The sequence below is a fragment of the Nicotiana sylvestris genome, chromosome 9, assembly GCF_000393655.2.
Source record: "Nicotiana sylvestris chromosome 9, ASM39365v2, whole genome shotgun sequence".
NCBI classification, from domain to species: Eukaryota; Viridiplantae; Streptophyta; class Magnoliopsida; order Solanales; family Solanaceae; genus Nicotiana; species Nicotiana sylvestris.
The window spans coordinates 65547873-65569377 of NC_091065.1; the positions used below are offsets into that span (position 1 = coordinate 65547873).

Genomic DNA, 21505 nt, shown 5'->3' on the forward strand with positions numbered 1-21505 from the left:
TGGGTAAGGTGCTATATTGTTGGGGGGTCTCATACCCTCCACATTCCCACTGTTGAACTATGATTGGGATGGCCTGTACTGTTGATTCTGATGGCCCCAACTCTGGCTACCCTGTCTCTAGCCCCCATAATTAGTCACATAGTTCATATCTTCAGGGTAATACTGATGATCGTGTTCTGCTTTCCACTGGTTACCAATTGGCTGACTAATGCAAGATGTGCACAAGCCCCCATTAGTAGTATCTACAATATGTAAATGCTTCTTTTGCCCTAACTTTTCCACCTTTTTGGTGATTATGCTCATCTGTGTCAATAAGGTGGCCATATTTTTAGCCATTGAATAGCACTGAGTGCACCACTGGAGTGATTGGTGCATTTCTTGTTATCCATCCGAATTCAGCGCCATCTTGTCAAGCAGACCTTGACCTTCTCTCCATGTTTTACTCAAAAATACTCCACCGGCTGAAGCATCAACAATGTTCTTCACGCTATCTGACAATCCTATGTAAAACCGCTATCCTAACATCAAATCTGGAATGCCATGGTGCGGAAATATGACCAGCATCCCTTTAAAATGCTCCCATGTTTCAAGCAATATTTCCATTGGTATCTGTTTAAAACTCAAAATGTCATCAATCTGTTGCGCGGTTTTGTTGGAGGGTGGAACTTGTTCACGAATTGCCTGACTAACTCCTCCCAAGTTGTTATGGAATTTATGGGGAGTGAGTTTAACCAGGTCTGAGCAGCTCCTGTCACTGAAAACGGGAATAATAGCAACTTGATAGCTTCTGGAGTTACATTGGGCTGCCTTTGGGTTTTGCAGATTGACAGAAAATATTTCAAATGTTGTTGAGGATCTTCGACTTGTGACCCCGAAAATAATCCCTTGTTTTGCAACAAATGCAGCATATTATTCGTGATTTGGAAGGATTCAGCTTGTATCTGCGGGCTAAAATCGAGGTGGCCAGATTTTTAGTTGTGGGTTATGCCCAGTCATAGAGAGCTGCCTCTGGCACAAGAGGTGTCATTGGCGCTATTGGTACAGCTGGGTGTTCTTCGTGATCTCCCATTTCTATTTCTAATGGGTCAGTTGTTTGTTGTTGTTTGTTTTTTTTGGTTGGCCCGGTTCAAGGCCTTGAAAAATATCTCGGGATCTGGTAATGCTTCAAATACTTCACCAGTTCTCGATGAGTTTCTAGGCATGCACCTGTGCAACTAAGTCGATAAATGTTAAAAATTTCAATGTAAAAGTTGGGTATAGAGAGAACTAACTACACTAAGAATTTTTGTACTTCTTTCAATCGTAATTGATAATACCGTTAATTCCCCGACAACGGCGCCAAAATTTGATCATGCTCAACTGTGTCTATTAAAAGACTAAGCGGGTGTTGCAAATATAATCCGGGGTATTATGCCCCGAGTCGAATTCCACAGGGAATTAACGTATCAAGAGAAGCCTTTAAAGTACTAAATTCTTATGAGTCGACCTTGTCAAACTTTGTAAATAACAAGTGGTGTTATGGTCACTACTCCAACTAACAGAATCAATAAAACAAAGATTAACTACTACGCAGTTGTAGACAATTGGAATAAAGGTCTAAGGTAATGGTTTCCCCCGTTGTTAAATTCCTTAGTCGTATGTTTCTTATAGTTATGAATTAGTTGTCTCTATCAATCATGAACTCTCCAGCTATCATAACTCTCTCTCAAGTAATTATGATAATTTACTAGACGCACTCTCTCAAGCTACACTAGCGAGATTCGCATTACAGTTCACTTAGATCGCACCCGAGGTATCGTTATCTCTACTACAACCTCCAAACCCTCGGTTATGACTCTCGCCTATACTCCGGGAGTGATGTTGTTCAAATAATTACCTAAATATGCACTCTCTCTCAAGAAGATATATAATAAATAGGAACGGCTAATTGAGGATCCTTTCAACTAACCAAAATCAAAACGTAGTTGAACAAATAGAGATTAACAACCAATTCAAACTATATTAATATAACATCAAGTTCATCCACAACGGGTTCACCCAAAACCATAGATTAAAAGAGTTAGCTACTCATAATAATGATGTTCATCACAATAATTAAATTCATTACAAATCATAAAAACAAAAGGAAGAAGAAAAGAACTTGATGTAGAATACTCCTCCTTGCCTCTTACCTTTCCTTTTCTTGCTCTCAGCTATCAAAAGCTGCACACACACCCCTTGGGCGAGCTTGACCTTCTATAGGTTAAGTGAATTTGCCCCCCATATTTCCAAATTTACCCCTAGGAATTATTTTCCGGGACTGGGCTAGCGCAGCCGCGTTAGTGGGCGCGCTAATGGCCGCGCTAGTAGCCTTACCATTCTGCCTCGACCATCTGGGCTAGTGCGGTCGCGCTAGTGGAAGCGCTAATCGTCGTGCTAGTACAGGCCTTCATTTGGTCGATTCTTTTTCTCGTCGTCTTGCTTACTCAACTTCTAGGGGTCTTTCTTGCTTCAATGTAGCTCCAATCACATCCTTAAGGCCTTATATAAGCTCTTAATTCCTACAATACAATTTAGAGCTCATTTTTCATCATTTGATTATATTAGAGCATTGAAACATAATCAAGCTAGGGCAAAACAATCGTCAAATGACATAAATCTAGCCCAATATCAGTAACTGATCCTTCAACTCAGGAGGAGCCATACGATACGGAGGAATAGAAATGGGTTGAGTGTATGGCAACATATCAATGTCAAAATTAATATCTCTATCAGGCGGAATGCCCGGAAGATCAGCTGGAAACACATCAGGAAAATCCCATACTACTGGGACTGAATCAACTGAAGGGGTATCAATACTGACATCTCTCACATAAGCTAAATACGCATCACACCCCTTCTCAACCATTCGCTGAGCCTTAAGGAAAGAAATAACTCTACTGGGAGTGTGATCTAAAGTACCCTCCACTAAACACGCGGTACACCTAGCATAGCCAACATCACGGTTTTGGTGTGACAATCAAGAATAGCATAATGGGGTGACAACCAGTCCATGCCCAAGATAATATCAAAATCTACCATGCTGAGTAACAATAAATTGGCTCTGGTCTTAAAACCACTAAGAACAACCAAACACAACCGATAAATGTGATCCACAACAAGAGAATCTCCCACAGGAGGAGAAACATAAATAGGGGAACTCAAAGAACCCCGAGTACACCCAAATGCATCGCAAAATAAGAAGACACATAAGAGTAAGTGGAGCCTGGATTGAATAGAACCGATGCATCTCTGTGACAAACTAGTATAATACGTGTGATGACAGAATCAGAGGCAACAGGCTTGGTACGGGCAGGAAGGGCATAGTATCGGGCCTGGCCACCCCCTCTAGGGTGACCTCTACCTCCCCAACCTTCACCTCTAGCTGGCTGAGCAGGTGGGGTAGCAACTGGAGCTGTAACCATAGCCTGAAAACTCTGTAAGGCGCGCTGTGGCTGAGAAGCCTGTGGAGGCACACCTCTACCAAGTCTAGGGCAATCCCTCACCATATGGCGTGTGTTGCCACACTCAAAACAAGCTCTGGGAGGATGTGGCAGTTGTGACAGGCTCAGGCCAGGTTTGCCAAACTGACCTCTGAAAGCACCCCGCGCAGGAGGCGCGCTAGATACCAGACGTGCATAATAAGGCTCTTGAGGCCTAGGAGGAGCTAGAATAACACTGGCTGCTGGAAGAGCTGAATGAACTGGGCGACTCATATAACCCCTACCATGACGACCTATAGCTGGGCACGAGCACTAGAATAATGGCCCGACTCTCGAGACCTCTTGGCCTCCCTCTCCTATCTTTCTCTCCCTAGCATGCATACCCTCAATCCTCCTAGCAATGCTCACCACCTGCTGATAAGAAATATCCATCTCCAACTCACAAGCCATGCTAGACCTGATGATGGGAATAAGCCCCTCAATAAACCGGCGAACCCTCTCGCGAACAGTAGAAACCAAGGCTGGTGTATGTCTAGCCAAACTAGTGTAATAGACAGCATACTCTGGCACAATCATAGCACCCTGGCGCAAATTCTCAAACTCTGCGCGCCATGCATCTCTAAGGCTCTAAGGAACATACTCTCTCAGGAACAGATATGAAAACTGAGTCCAAGTCAGTAAAGCAGCCTCATCTGAACTGTCTAACTCATAGGTGCGCCACCACTCATAGGCGGCTCCTTGAAGCTGGAAAGTAGTGAAGGAAACCCTGTTCAATCATGATATACCCATGGTACGAAGAATACGGTAACACTCATCTAGAAATCCCAGAGCATCATCTGATGCTAGACCACTAAATATAGGAGGCTTGTACTTCTTGAACCTCTCAAGCCTCAACTGCTCATCCTCAGAAACCGCTACTCTATCCTCCGGCTGATATCGAACTGCAGGCAGTACAGGAATAATCTTGGGAACCTGCTCGACATGCACTGCTGCTCAGGAGTGCGGGCGGTGGGAATCTGTGCTCCTCCCCCATCCTGAGATGTAGCTGCAACAAGGGAAGCAATCCTGCCTGAGCCAAAGTGGTGTACATGCTCATGAACTGTGTCAGAGTCTTCTGAAGTGTTGGAGTAGTAGTAGCAGTAGGCGTATCGGGTGCTTGGACTCCAGCTGGAACTGCTAGTGGTACCTCAGTGTCAGCTCGCGCAGGTGCTCTAGCTGCACCACGTGCGCGTCCTCGGCCTCTACCCTAGCCCCGGCCTTTGACGGCTGCAGTAGGGGGCGCGGGTGCCTGATCATCTCGGGTAGCACGTGTCCTCACCATCTGTGAGAGAATAGAATACAGAAGCATTAGAATTGTGACATCAATCTCGCACGACAAGGAAATCAAATGAAATGGAATTTTCCTAACAGTTACATAGGTAGATAAGTACAGACGTCTCCGAACCGATTCGCGAGACTCTAATAAACCGGCTTGTGATTTATAACTCCTATGAACCTAGAGTTCTGATACCAACTTGTCACGATCCCAATTCACCCTCCGTGAACCATCATGATGGCACCTAGTCTCTACAACTAGGTAAGCCTAACAATGCGTAAAATAAACCAATTTGTGGAAGAAACAATTAAAAACCAAAATAGTGAAATAAAACAGCATTTAAAAGTGTCGCTCGGCATACACAATATCAACTCTCAAAAACTAATACATTTTCCAAAACCCGGAATCTCATGATCGCAAGCCTTTGAATGTCTACAAGTATCTAACTCCAGAATATCTAACAAAGGAAAGATAGTACAGAAGGGCTAATAATTAAAAGGGAGAGTAGAAAGGGACTCTTCGGTCTGCAGATGCGGCAGATATACCTCAGAGTCTCTACAAATGCCTCGTCTCAAGCGTGATAAGTCTGAGTGGAGGTACCTGGATCTGCACATGAAAAACATGAAGAAAGGGCATGAGTACACCACAACGGTACTCAGTAAGTGCCAAGCCTAACCTCGGTCGGATAGTGACAAGGAAGGTTAGGTCCCTACTGAGATTAAATGAAATATAAGGTGTGACAGTATAAGATAAAGCATTACAGTTGAAAGATAACAATAAGAATTAATACAGGATAATTAGGACAGCTACAACTGAAACAAAGGCAAAACAATCGCCAGGAATACCACTCTTCGCAAAGAAAATAACCGAGGATCTCTCACTATACCGAGAATCTCTTAGTACCCTCAATCTATGTCAGGGATCTCTTGGTATCCTCAATATATGCTAGGGATCTCTTGGTATCTCTAGGATCTCTTGGTATCCTCAATATATGCTAGGGATCTCTTGGTATCCCGAGGATCTCTTGGTATCCTCAATATACGTGCTGGGGATCTCTCGATATCCCACACCTCAAATTAAATCATAAATACATACAGGGGATCTCTCGGGATGTCGTCTCGTAGTCCCAAAGTAAAACACACAGCAATAACACAAAAAATACTCAATTTCGTACCAAAGTAAAACAGGTAATTCTAACCTAACATGCTTCACATAATACAAATAAGGAAGTCCAAGCAATAAGGCAATTAAATCAATTAAACATGCTTCTCTAAGCTAAAAGCAGGCTTAAATTTCAAGTAGAATAAGTAGGAAAGGAAAACACAATTAAAGCTACTGTAGTGGAAATAGGATTTTCAACAATTAGCACAAGTACGTGTCATGACCCTAAACCCGGACCTGGTCGTGATGGCGCCTTTCGTGAAGACAAGGCCAGCCAACTATTCCTAATTCGATGTTAAATAGTTAAACAGCAAGAAAAACAATCTAAAACATGATTTAATAATACTAAATAGCAGATAATATCATAAATGTGCGGAAGAACAACCTAACACAGCCCTAAACCGGGGTGTCACTAGTCACGAGCATCTATAAAACCTAATACAAGTCTGAAGAGTCTACAAACTATTACAAATGTCTGATAAGATATAGAAATGATAAAGAGGGAGAAACACGGGACTGCAGACGTCAAACAGCTACCTCGTGGACTCCGATATCTGTCGGGAGCTCTCAACTCGCACTGGCTGGATCCGCAATGCCTAAATCTGCACACAGGGTGCAGGGAATAAAATGAGTACTCCAACTCAGTGAGTAACAAATGTAAATAAACACTGAAAGCAAGAAATCACGTAAAGAACAAAGCATTCTATAATGAAGCAGTAAAACAATTAAAACAGTAAACCAGTGAAAGATAGGTAAAATTCTTTAACTCAACGTAGTTTCATGAAAAGCCTTTTTAAATAATTAAGTAAGTAATTGACAGTCAATTATGAAAAGTAAACACATAAAGGCTCGCCCTTCGGGCACAGTATGAACAAATCCACCCCTCGGGCAACATCTCAGAATAGTACCAACCCCTCGGGCAATCACATAGAACAGTACCATCCCCTCAGGCTCAATCTCACATCACAATGGGTACCCGCGCTCACTGGGGGACTACAGACTCCTGGAGGGGCCCTTACGGCCCAAGCGCAATATCAAGCCACCTCGTGGCATCATTACTAGGCCCTCGGCCTCATATCAATCAAGTCACCTCGTGGCGTACATATCTCAGGCCCTCATCCTCATAATCGGTAGCAAATGTTTCCTCACAACATAGGCCCTCAGCCTTACTCAGTCAAAATCCTCGCAAGCCACTCAGGCAATAGTAAAACATGTGTTTCTCAGCCCAAACATTATTTAAAAGATCATTTAAGTATTAAAACAGAGTAAACATGGCTGAGTACAACAATGAAATATAACATGACTGAGTTCAAATATAAAGTCAAAACAGTGAGGAGATACCAGTAAAAATCCCCGAAGGGTTCAAATAGTTGGCACAAGACCCAAATATGGCATTCAGCCCAAATCATGATGATAGAAAATAGATTTCAGTCAAATACACGGTAAAATAGTCATCCGGGACGGACTAAGTCACAATCCCCAACAGTGCACGACCCCACGCTCGTCATCAAGCGTGTGTCTCACCTCAATATAGCACAACGATGTGCAAGTTCGGGGTTTCATACCCTCAGAACATCATTTACAATCATTACTCACCTCGAATGGGTCAAATCTCTAGCTCGCGCCTCCTTTGCCCCTCGAATCGGCCTCCACTCGCATCAAATCTATCCAAAATCAAAACGAGGACGTCAAAATATGCCAAGGGAATGAAGCCCAAGTGAAAACAATCAAAATACGACACAAATCCCGAAATTAGCAAAACCCGACCCCTAGACCCACGTCTCGGAATTCGATAATTTTTACATCAATAGATTACTTATCTCCCCACGAGTTCATACATATCAAAAGTTCTGAAATCCAACCTCAAATGGTCCTTCAAATCCTCAATCGAAGGTCTAAATTTCCAAGCCCTTGTTCTTCAATTTTTGGCTTATTTTCCATGATTATTTAGGTGGAATTCACATTAGAATTGAGTTTTAAGACCAACAATCTTACCTCCAAATGATTCCCCTTGAATCCCTCTTCGATCCCCTTCAAAAAGCTCCAAAAACGACCAACAATGGAAGGAAATAACCCCACATTCGCGGACAAGACAACCTTTTAAACCTTCTGTCCATGCCTAATTTCCTTCTTCGCGAACGTGGTCAAAGCCTCACATTCGCGAAGCACAAATTAACTTTGACCAATTCTCCCCTTACGCAATCACGACTAAACCCTCACGATCAAGATGCTTTACCCAGACGGACCTTCGCGAATGCATTCCATCCATCGCGAATGCGATGAGTTAATTCCACTAAAGCTCAGCCTCTCATTTCCTTCTATGCGAACGCGACTACACACTCGCGAACGCGATGCACCTACGCCCAGCCCTTCGTGAATGCAGAGACCTCATCGTGAACGCGAAGGCTTAATTCCTACCTTCCTCGACTGACTCTTCGCCAATGCGAGGGCCCTCTCGCGAACACGAAGGTGACTTTTCTGCAGCACTGACCTACAATTTTCTGCCGGTTCCAACTTCATGAATTGGCCCGATTGACCACCTGAAACTCACCCGAGGCCCCGTGACCTCAACCAAAGGTATCAACACATCCAAAAACCTTATTCAAACTTGTTCCAATGTTCAAAACACCTCAAACAACATCAAATCAACTATAACACATCGGATTCAAGCCTAAGTTTCTAAAAATCTTCCGAATTCCGCTTTTGATCAAAAACCCAACCAAACCACGTCCGAATGACCTGAAATTTTGCACACACATCCCAAATGACACAACGGAACTACTGCAACTCTCGGAATTCCATTTAGACCCCCTAGATCAAAATATCGCCTACCAACCGGAAATCACCAAAATATCAACTTCGCCAATTCAAGCCTAAATCTACTCCGAACCTCCAAAACTCATTTTGATCACACTCCTAAGTCCCAAATCACCTTTCGAAGCTAACTGAACCATCGGAACTCACATTCGATCCCTCTAACACACTAGTCAACATCCGGCTAACTTTTCCAACTTAAACTCATTCTAAAGAGACTAAGTGTCTCAAACCTTACCAAATTCATTCTGGATTCGATCTGACCAACCCGATATCACATAACATGGATAAACAAAGCATAAAGAAGCATAAAGGGGGAAAACGGAGCGGTAATTCATGAGACGACTGGCCACATCGTCACATCCTCCCCAACTTAAACAAACGTTCGTTCGTGTACGAATCAAGAAACATACCTGAAGCTTCAAACAGGTGAGGATATCTTCTCCGCATCTCCTGCTCGGTCTCCCAGGTAGCCTCTTCCTCGGGCCGACCTCTCCGCTGCACTTTCACTGAAGCTACATCCTTCGACCTCAACTTTCAAACCTGACGACCCAAAATAGCTACTAGCTCCACATAATAAATCAAATCATTATCCAACTGAACCATGCTGAAATCCAAAACATGAGACGGGTCCCCAATATACTTTCGGAGCATAGAAACATTAAATACCGGATGCACACTCGACAAGCTGGGTGGCAAAGCAAGCTCATAAGCCACCTCCCCAATCCTACGAAGCACCTCAAAAGGCCCAATGAACCGCGGACTCAATTTCCCTTTCCTCCCAAACCTTATAACACCCTTCATAGGTGAAACCTTCAACAGAACCTTCTCGCCAACCATGTAGGACACATCCCAAACCTTCCTATCAGCATAGCTCTTTTGCCTTGGATGCGTTGTACGAAGCCTCTCCTGAATCACCTTCACCTTCTCTAAGGCATCCTGCAACAAGTCTGTCCCCAATAGCCTAGCCTCACCGGGCTCGAACCAACTAACTGGAGATCTACACCGCCTCACATACAAAGCCTCATATGGAGCCATCTAAATACTCGACTGGTAGTTGTTGTTATAAGCAAACTCTACAAGCAGTAGAAACTAATCCCATGACCCTCCGAAATTAATGACACAAGCACGCAACATGTCCTCCAATATCTGAATAGTGCGCTCAGACTGCCCGTCTGTCTGAGGGTGAAAAGTTGTGCTCAACTCAACCTGAGTACCCAACTTTCGCTGCACAGACCTCCAAAACTACGATGTGAACTGAGTGCCCCTATCTGAAATGATGGAAACTAGGACACCGTGCAACCAAACAATCTCCCGAATATAAATCTCTGCCAACCGCTCTGAAGAATAGGTAGTACACGCAGGAATGAAGTGCGCGGACTTGGTCAGCCGATCCATAATCACCCAAATAGAATCGAACTTCCTCAAAGTCCGTGGAAGCCCAACTACAAATTCCATAGTGATCCTCTCCCACTTCCACTCGGGAATATCCATCTGCTGAAGCAATCCACCCGGTCTCTGATGCTCATATTTTACATGCTGACAGTTGAGACACCGAGCTACAAATCCCACAATGTCTTTCTTCATTCTCCTCCACCAATAATGTTGCCTCAAATCCTGATACATTTTTGCGGCACCCGGATGAATGGAATAGCGCGAGCTATGGGCCTCCTCCAGAATCAACTCCCAAAGCCCATCCACATTGGGCACACAAATCCGGCCCTGCATCCTCAACACCCCATCATCACCTATAGTAACATCTCTTACATCATCATGCTGAACTCTATCCTTAAGGACAAGCAAATGCGTATCATCATATTGGCGCTCTTTGATGCGATCATATAAGGAAGACCGAGAAACCACACAAGCCAATACCTGACTGGGCTCTGAAATATCTAACCTTACGAACCGATTGGCCAAGGCCTGAACATCAATTGCAAGAGGTCTCTCCCCAACTAGAATATATGCCAAACTCCCCATACTCACCGCCTTTCGGCTCAAAGCATCGGCCACCACATTAGCCTTTCCCCGATGGTACAGGATGGTGATATCATAATCCTTTAGCAACTCCAACCATCTCCGCTGCCTCAAGTTAAGATCCTTCTGCCTGAACAAGTGCTGGAGGCTATGATGATCAGTAAAAACCTCACAAGACACACCATACAAGTAATGTCTCCAACTCTTCAATGTGTGAACTATGGAAGCCAACTCTAAATCATGAACAGGGTAGTTTTTCTCATGGGGCTTCAACTGACGAGAAGCATAAACAATAACGCTACCCTTCTACATCAATGCACAACCAATCCCAAATCTCGAAGCATCACAATACACGGTATATGAACCTGAAGCTGATGGCAAAACTAACATTGGAGCTGTGGTCAAGGCTGCCTTGAGCTTCTGAAAGCTCTCCTCACACTCGTCCGACCATACAAATGAAGCACCCTTCTAAGTCAACTTGGTCAAGGCCGATGCGATAGATGAGAATCCCTGAACAAAATGGCGATAATAACCCGCCAAACCAAGAAATCTACGAATCTTTGTGGCTGAAGATGGTCTGGGCCAACTCTAAACCACCTCTATCTTCTTCGGATCAACCTGAATACCCTCGCTAGACACCACGCGCCCCAAGAATGCCACTGAGCTGAGCCAAAACTCACACTTGGAGAATTTTGCATAACATTTCTCCTCTCTCAATCTCTGCAACACAACTCCCAAATGCTCTGCGTGCTCCTCCTAGCTACGCGAATATACCAGAATATCATCAATGAAGACTATGACAAACGAGTCAAGATAATGTTGAAACACACTATTCATCAAATACATGAGCGCTGTTGGGGCATTAGTTAGCCCAAAAGACATCACCAAGAACTCATAATGACCATAATGGGTACTGAAAGTTGTCTTAAGAATATTCGAGTCCCTGATCTTCAACTGGTTATAACCTGAACGGAGATCAATCTTGGAGAACACTCTCGCTCTCTGAAGCTGGTCGAATAAAATATCGATGTGAGGCAAAGGATACTTATTCTTAATTGTTACCTTGTTCAATTGCATATAATCAATGCACATCCTCATAGTGCCATCCTTCTTCTTCACAAATAGAACCGTCGTACCCCAAGGTGACACACTAGGCCAAATGAACCCTTTATCAAGGAGTTTCTAAAGTTGCTCCTTTAATTCCTTCAACTCCGTTGGTGCCATACGATACAGCAGAATAGAAATGGGTTGAGTGCCCAGCACCAGGTCAATACCAAAATCAATATCCATGTCCGGTGGCATGCCCGGCAGGTCTGTAGGAAACACATCGGGAAAATCCCTCACAACTAGAACAGAATCAATACTAGGAGTCTCAGCACCGACATCCCTCACAAAGGCTAGATATAAAAGACAACCCTTCCCAACCACACGCTGGGCTTTCAAGAATGAGATCACTCTACTGGGAACATAATCAATCACGCCTCGCCGCTCAATCTGTGGCACACCAGGTATAGCCAATATGACTGTCTTAGCATGACAGTCCAGAATAGTACGACACGGAGATAGCCAATCCATGCCCAAAATGACATCGAAATCCACCTGGGTGAGCTGGCTGAGCATGCTTGAATGGACGGCCTCTGTCGTGCTGAAACTGACCTCTCGAAGGAGTACCACTGTAACTACCAGTTCCTCAAGGCCTCTTGGCCTCCCTCTCCTCTCGCTCCTAGTGAGAAACAGACTCAATCTCACGGGCAATATCCACAACCTCCTCAAAAGTAGCACAAATCACCCTCTCCCTGGTCTTAAGAATACGAAGCTGATAAGTGAGGCCATCAACAAACCTCCTAATCCTCTCTCTATACGTCGGGACCATCCAAACAGCATGACGAGCTAACTCAGAGAACCTCATCTCGTAGTGCATCATTGTCATCTCTCCCAGATACAACCACTCAAACTCCCTACGCAGCTCCTCTCTGCGGGACTACTACACATACTTCTCCAGAAAGAGAATGGAGAACTGCTGCCAGGTAAGGGGTGTTGCACCAATAGGTCTATGCCTCTCAAAAGCCTCCCACCAAGTAAAGGCAGCTCCCAAAAACTGATAAGTAGTGAAAGAGACCCCGCTGGTCCCCAGAATACCCGCTGTACGAAGCATCCTCTGGCACTTATCTAAGAAACCCGCAGCATCCTCGCCCTCTGCACCACTGAAGGTTGTAGGCTGCAGTCTACCAAACCTCTCCAACCTACGTTGCTCATCCTCTGGCATAGCAGGAACTACATAGTCCTGAGCAGCTGCAACCGGCTGGGCTGGATGTGCCCCCAGCGTCTGAAGTCCCTACACGACCTGCTCAAGTGTGCGAGCGATAGGAGTTTGATTGCCTCCCCCTGCCTGAGAAGTAGCTGCTACTGTAGTGGTTGAAACCGCCTGAGCTAGGCCAGTGCAAACTGATAAGATCTGAGCCAAGGCCTCCTGAAGACCTGGAATCACAATGGGCACATCTGGTGCCTGAGATGGTGCTATAGGAGCGTCCATAACTGGGACCTTATCCTGAATTGGGGCAGCTGGTGGATCTGCAGGTGCTGCCCTAGATGCTCTGCCGCTACCATGACCACGGCAGTGTCCTCGGCCTCTGGTGGCCACAGCTGGTGGTACTGGTGGTCGTCCATCCTGACCAGTAGCACATGTCCTCACCATCTGTGAGAGAATAGAATATTAGAAGTTTAGTTCTTGGATCAACAAATTCGCATGACAAGAATTTCAAGAATATGAAGTTTTTCCTAAAGGTTTTGTAGCCTCTCGAGGATAAATACAGACGTCTCTGTACCGATACGCGAGACTCTACTAAACCTGCTCATGACTCGTGAGACCTATGTAACCTAGGCTCTGATACCAACTTGTCACGACCCTAAACCCGGACCTGGTCATGATGGAACCTCTCGTGAAGACAAGGCCACCCAACTATTCCCAATTCAATGTTAAATAGTTAAACAGTAAGAAAAACAGCCTAAAACATGATTTAATAATACTAAGTAGCAGATAATATCATAAATGTGCGGAAGAACAACCCAACACAACCCTAAACCGGGGTGTCACTAGTCATGAGCATCTATAAAATCTAATACAAATCTGAAGAGTCTACAAACTATTACAAATGTCTAATAAGAGATAGAAATGATAAAGAGGGAGAAACACGGGACTGCGGACGACAAGCAGCTACCTCGTGGACTCCGATATCTGCCAGGAGCTCTCAACTCGCACTGCAGGATTCGCAATGCCTGAATCTGCACACAGGGTGCAGGGAGTAAAGTGAGTACTCCCACTCAGTGAGTAACAAATGTAAATAAAAACTGAAAGCAAAAAATCACGTAAAGCACAAAGCATTCTATAATAAAGCACTAAAACAATTAAAACAGTAAACCAGTGAAAGATAGGTAAAATTCTTTAACTCAATGTAGTTTCATGAAAAGCCTTTTCAATAATTAAGCAAGTAATTGACAGTCAATTATGAAAAGTAAACACATAAAGGCTCGCCTCTCAGGCACAGTATCAACAAATCCTCCCCTCGGGCAATCTCACATCACAATGGGTACCCGCGCTCACTTGGGGTGTACAGACTCCTGGAGGGGCCATTTATGGCCCAAGCGCAATATCAAGCCACCTCGTGGCATCATCACTAGGTCCTCGGCCTCATATCAATCAATCCACCTCGTGGCTTACATATCTCAGGCCCTCGACCTCATAATCGGTATCAAATGTTTCCTCACAACATAGGCCCTCGGCCTTACTCAGTTAAAATCCTCACGAGCCACTCGGGCAATAGTAAAACAAGTGTTTCTCAGCCCAAGCATTATCTTTCATTTAAGTATTAAAATAGAGTAAACATGGCTGAGTACGAAAATAGTGAAATATAACATGACTGAGTTCAAGTATAAAGTCAAAACAGTGAGTAGATACTAGTAAAAATCCCTGAAGGGTTCAAATAGTTGGCACAAGGCCCAAATATGGCATTTAGCCCAAATCATGATGATAGCAAATAGATTTTAGTCAAATACACGGTAAAATAGTCATCCGGGACGGACTAAGTCACAATTCCCAACAGTGCATAACCCCACGCTCGTCATCAAGCGTGTGTCTCACATCAATATAGCACAACGATGTGCAAGTCCGGGGTTTCATACCCTCAGAACTTCATTTACAATCATTACTCACCTCGAACCGGTCAAATCTCTAGCTTGTGACGCCTTTACCCCTCGAATTGACCTCCACTCGCGTCAAATCTATCCAAAATCAGAAGAGAATGTCAAAATATGCTAAGGGAACGAATCCCAAGCAAAAATAATCAAAATACGACACAAATCCCAAAATTACCAAAACCCGACCCCCGGGCCCACGTCTCGAAATTCGATAATTTTTACATCAATAGATTTTTTATCTCCCCACGAGTTCATACATATCAAAAGTTCTAAAATTCGTCATCAAATGGTCCTTCAAATCCTCAATCAAATGTCTAAATTTCCAAGCCCTAGTTCTTCAATTTTTGGCTTATCTTCCATGATTATTTAGGTGGAATTCACATTAGAATTGAGTTTTGAGTCCAAGAATCTTACCTCTAAGTGATTCCCCTTGAATCCCTGTTCAATCCCCTTCAAAAATCTCCAAAAACGACCAACAATGGAAGGAAATAACCCCACATTCGCGGACAAGACGACCTTTTAAACCTTCTGCCCAAGCCTAATTTCCTTCTTCGCGAACACGGTCATAGCCTCGTGTTCGCGAAGCACAAATTAACTTTAACCAATTTTCCTCTTACGCGATCGCGACTAAACCCTCGCGAATGCGATGCTTTACCCAGACGGACCTTCGCGAACGCAATGAGTTAATTCCACTGAAGCTCAGCCTCTCATTTCCTTCTATGCGAGCACGACTACACACCTGCAAATGCAATGCACCTATGCCCAGCCCTTCGCGAATGCGGAGACCTCATCGTGAACGTGAAGGCTTAATTCCCACCTTCCTCGGCTGACTCTTCGCAAACGCGAGGGCCCTCTCGCGAACGCGAAGGTCACTTTTCTGCAGCACTGACCTGCAATTTTCTGCAGGTTCCAACTTCATGAATTGGCCCGATTAACCACCCGAAACTCACCCGAGGCCCCCGGGACCTCAACCAAAGGCATCAACACATCCCAAAACCTTATTCAAACTTGTTCAAATCTTCAAAACACCTCAAAAAACATCAAATCAACTAAAACACATCGGATTCAAGCTAAGTTTCTAAAAAAATTCCGAATTCCGCTTTTGATAAAAAACCCAACCAAACCACGTCCGAATGACCTGAAATTTTGCACACACATCCCAAATGATACAATGGAACTATTGCAACTCTCGGAATTCTATTCCGACCCTAGATCAAAACCTCACTTACCAACCGGAAATTGCCAATATATCAACTTCGCCAATTCAAGTCTAAATCTACTCCGAACCTCCAAAACTCATTCTGATCGCGCTCCTAAGTCCCAAATAACCTCCCGAAGCTAACCGAACCATCGGAACTCACATCCGAGCCCTCTAACACACAAGTCAACATCCGATTGACTTTTCTAACTTAAACTCACTCTAAAGAGACTAAGTGTCTCAAACCTTACCAAATTCATTCCGGATTCGATCCGACCAACCCGATATCACATAACATGGATAAACAAAGCAGAAAGAAGTAGAAAGGGGAAAAACGGAGAGGTAATTCATGAGACGACTGGCTGAGTCATCACAGTACGCACTTGTCACCTCACGTACAAGGCATTTCAATTACCACAAATACCAAATCCTAAGGGGAATGTCCCCCACACAAGGTTAGGTAAGTCACTTACCTCGAACCAGCTCAAATCAATGTGAAACCACTCTCTTGCCTCGAGTACTCAACTCCAAATGGCCAAAATCTATTCAATTCAATTTCATAATATAAATAGCGCTTTAAGTAATACGCGAAATTAGGTAAAATGACCAAAACGTCCCTCAGGACCACATCTTAGAATCGGGTAAAATTTACATTTTCAGAATCCTCACACTCTCACGAGTTCAGTCATACCAAAAGTACCAAAATCAGACCTCAAATGGTCCCTCAAATCATCACTCAAATGTATCTAATAAATCAAGCCCTAACCCCCAAATTACCACTGATTTTCCATAAATTTTCATGCTTATAATGATAAAAATCACCTCAATAACGATTTTAAGCACCAAAGACCTTACCCCAATGAATTCCTCTTAAAATCTCCCTTGAAAATGCTCCCCAAGGCTTCTTCCCATTTGAAAAGAGGTGAAAATAACGCAAATTCACGAAGGCAACTATTTATATGTTCTGCCCAGCTAATCCGCTTTTGTGGTCATGGAACCGCACCTGCGGTGCCGCTTTTGCTGAACAAAGGTCGCATCTGCGACAAATCACTAAACTCAGCTTTCCGCACCTGCAACTCCTTATACGCCGATGCGGTACCACTTCTGCGATGAAGTTCCCGCTTCTGCGACTCCTACTGGTTCTCCCGTTTTCCGCTTCTACAATGATACCGCCGCTTCTGCGGCTACGCACCTGCAGGACCCAACCGTAGGTGCGGTTATGACAGAAGATGAGCAGCTGAAGCTGCTCAAACGACTCCCAATTCTTCCGACAACCTTCAGAAACCATCCCGAGGCCCCCGGGACCTCAACCAAAAACACAAACAAGTCTAATACCACTTTCCAAACTTATACCAATCCTTAAAACACCTAAAACAACATCGAAATGATGAATCAACCACGGATTCAAGCCTAAGAACTCCAAAAATCTAAATTTACGCTTTCGATCAAAAAGTCTATCAAACCTCGTCTGAATGAGCTAAAATTTTGCACACATGTCACATTCAACACTACGGAACTACTCCAACTTCCGGAACTCCATTCCGACCCTCCGATCAAAATCTCACTATCGAACCGGAAACTTCAAAATTTGACTTTCAGCATTTCAAGCCTAAATTAGCTAAGGACCTCCAAAACACAATCTGAATATACCCCTAAGCCCGAAATCACCCAACGGAGCTAACGAAACTATCAAAATTCCATTCCGAGGTTGTCTTCACATTGTTCCGACTACGGTCAAATTTTCAAAACGTAAGCTCTCATTTAGGGACTAAGTGTCCCAAAACTCTCCAAAACTCAAAATCGAACATCCCGGCATATCAAAATAGTAGAAATAAATACGGGGAAAGCAATTAATAGGGGATCAGGGCGTTAATTCTTAAAATGACCGGTCGGGTCGTTACATATATTTATGACTAAAGATTCATTGTAACCGTACCGATTTTCCTTCCTTATTTACTTCTGGTTCGTGTATCTTCCCTTCTTGCAGCCTTCATTCATTTCGTTCATGTTTCTCCTTTAACAGCTGTCAAATCCGGTTCTGTCCTCAACCTAAACCCGTGGGTATTTCTCCTGTGCCTTTTCTGCATTCTTAACTCGCCTAATTGAGAATGCCACTTGTCCTTTCATCGACGTTCCATGTGTCATGTCCCGTTAGCTTGTTGACAGTCCACGTGTCATGTCCTTTTTCTACCAATACAATAACGAAACAAAAAAGGAGGAGAATAAACCAAGATCGAAGGGATTTAAATTTGTAGCGTATCTGCAGATGAGAATTTTGTGACAAAAATATAATTAAGAGGAATTTTAATAATTAATTAGAGATTATTTATGTATTAAATAAAGAGTGAGGAAAAAATGTGAATAGACAAAAAGAATCGAAAAGGTTAAAAATCAAAATTTTGATAATTTCTTATGTGGCTCTAACGTGGCGCTGATGTGGCAATGATGTAGCGCGTGTGTAAAGCACCTCATATTGTAATACTAGTATTATAATTTTAGGGTGGCATTTATTTCATTTCAAATAAGAATAGGGGTGTATAATTTTCGGTAAAGTTGCAGTGTATAACCTAGTTTTCGGAACAAGTTTAAGGGGAACTTATATATTTTCCCTTAATTCTCTTTTTTTTATTGCAGAAAAATTTATTCCACTAAACTTATAAAAAGATTAAAATAACGAATACATATTGGCACCCATTTCGGAAAAATTAAGTGTAAATCTTGACTCTTTTTTTTTGTTCGTTTAACTTCCCTTAATATTATTATTTGTGTTATGGATAGAATTATAATTAGAGTGAATGTCTATCTTTTAGAGAGTTTTACTTTGTGACTAAGTTATTTTTCTCCTATAAATAGAGAGGTCTTACCCCATTGTAAATCATTCCAAAATTCAATATGAATTCTCTCTCCCTCTTTCTCTGTAATATTGTTCTTTTTCTTTATTGTTTTATTTCACGTTATCAGCACGAGACTCTACCGTCTCAAGAAGCTCTTTGAGAAGATTAAGGTATAACTTTTCTCCTCTTTTTAATTATAACTTATATTATGAAAAGAAAGTTCGTTGCCCTTGAAATTTTGGGCAAGAACTATATGACATAGGCGTTGGATGCTGAAATCCATTTAGATGCAATGGGTCTTGGAGACGCCATTAAAGACAAAAATAAAGCATCCACCCAAGACTGTACTAAGGCCTTGATTTTCTTGCACCATCACCTTGATGAAGGGTTAAAAATAGAATGTCTCACAGTCAAAAGATCCACTTGTTTTGTGGAATGGATTAAAGAAAAGATATGACAACTTAAAATTGGTCACTCTTCCACAAGAACGATATGATTGGGCTCACATGAGGCTTCAAGACTTTAAGTCTATTTTTGAATGTAATTCTACGATGTTCAGAATTACTTTTAAATTGAAACTCTATGGAGATACTATCACTGACTATGACATGCTTGAAAAAATGTATACAACGTTTCATGCCTCCAATATGGTCCTGCAATAGCAGTATAGAGAGAAAGGTTTCAAGAAGTACTCTGAGTTGATTTCTCTTCTCCTTGTGGCTGAACGAAATAACGAATTGCTCATGAGAAATCACGAAAATTGACCCACTGGGTCTACACCATTGCCTGAAGTGGATGATGTATATTCCCATTATGCTAAGCGTGAAAAAGGTCGTGGCCCTATTCGTGGTCGTGGTCATGGCCGTGGACAAGGAAGAAATTTTCCTGGAGTTAATCACCCCCAAAGAAAAATAACCACTAAAAGTGGAAAGGGAAAGATGAGAAGCCAAAGGCAAATGGTTCAGAAACTGAATGTTATTGTTGCGGTGGAAAAGGGCATTGGGCAAATATTTGTCATGTACCAAGATATTTGGTTGAGCTTTATCAAGCATCTCTAAAGACTAAAGACCCTGAAGCCAATTTTGTCGCTGACAATGATTTTAACATCACCCACTTGGATGTGGCAGACTTCTTTGAGCACCCTGATGGGAAAATAGACCACTTGATAAGTGATGGATCCGCGGTTAAAGATGATTGAATAGTTTAAATTTTATTTTTGCCTATTCGTAGTAGTTAGTGAATAAACATCATGTAATCACAGTTCTTTACATGAGTAGTAGTCATTAGTTTTATTTATTTTATGGAATAGTGTTAGTTCGTTTTGATTAAATGTAGTTCTAGTATTCATTGCAAGCGATGTTTCAATTTATTTAGTCTTCAAGGATTAATATATTATTTATTAAAGTAATTGTGATGTAAAAAAAAGGTTACCGGAGTTGAACAATAGAAGTTGTAACATTCTATGTATAATTTTGGTTAATAAATAACACGTTTAAGTTTTCAATATCCAGTTGACTACAATATTACATTGTTTGACAATTGGCTTTATATGTATAGAAACATGTTTTATGTTTTCAATATCCAATTGCGCCTATGCTGAAAGGTTGTGTACGTAAGTCAGTAGTGTTCGTTGTCTTCCCTTACCTCTTAGAGAAGAATTAGCAAACAACAATTGATCAAGATCTAGAAGACCTTTCAACTGTGAATCAAGATTAGAAAACATTCAACAGTCTTTATTCAATGGATCAAACAAATGTGGATATCTCTCAAAGTAAACTTGGACCAAAGTTCAATTGTAAAAATATTTGTTTAATTGATTCGTGTACGACACATACAATATTCAAAGAGAAGAAATATTTCTCTTATTTAAGTATGTATAAGGCAGATGTTACTACAATTTCTGGTAGTAGTAAATTAATTGAAGGCTCCGGAAGAGCTACTATAACTCTGCCTAAGGGAACAATACTTATCATAAAGAATGCAATGTTCTCCTCCAAGTCCAAGAGGAATTTGTTGAGTTTTAAAGACGAAATGGATATCATATTGAGATAATAGATGAGAATAATTTTGAATATCTCGTCATTACCAAGAATGTCTCTGGCCAAAAGAGGGTTATTGAGAAGCTCCCATCTTTATCTTGTGGCCTGTATTGGACAAGAATTAGTGCATGTCACGACCCTAAACTCGGTCCCGGTCGTGATAGCGCCTCTCGTGAAGACAAGGCCAACTGACACTTCTTATTTTAATTTTTAACAGTTAAACCATAAGAAATAAGTCTAAAACATAATAAATAGAATCTCAAAGTAGCAGATAATAGCATAATTTGCAGAATACAACCCCACACAGTCTGATACCGGGGTATCACTAGTCATGAGCATCTATCAATCCTAATACAAGTCTGAAAAGTCTATAAGCTATTACGAAATGTCTGATGAGAGATAGAATGGTAAAGAGATAGAAACACTGGACTGCAGACGCCAAGCAGCTACCTTATGGACTCCGAAGTCTGCCGGGAACTCTCAACTCGCACTGGTAGGATCAGCAACGCCTG

The 21505-nt window shown here is 42.5% G+C and overlaps 1 non-coding gene across 1 annotated transcript; it reads left to right on the plus strand.

The window, feature by feature from the left end:
- Window positions 1-535: 535 nt before the first annotated feature.
- LOC138878780 (small nucleolar RNA R71) lies at window positions 536-642 on the plus strand. Its single transcript, XR_011402556.1, has one exon. It is a non-coding gene; the product is annotated as a small nucleolar RNA R71 (small nucleolar RNA).
- Window positions 643-21505: the final 20863 nt, after the last annotated feature.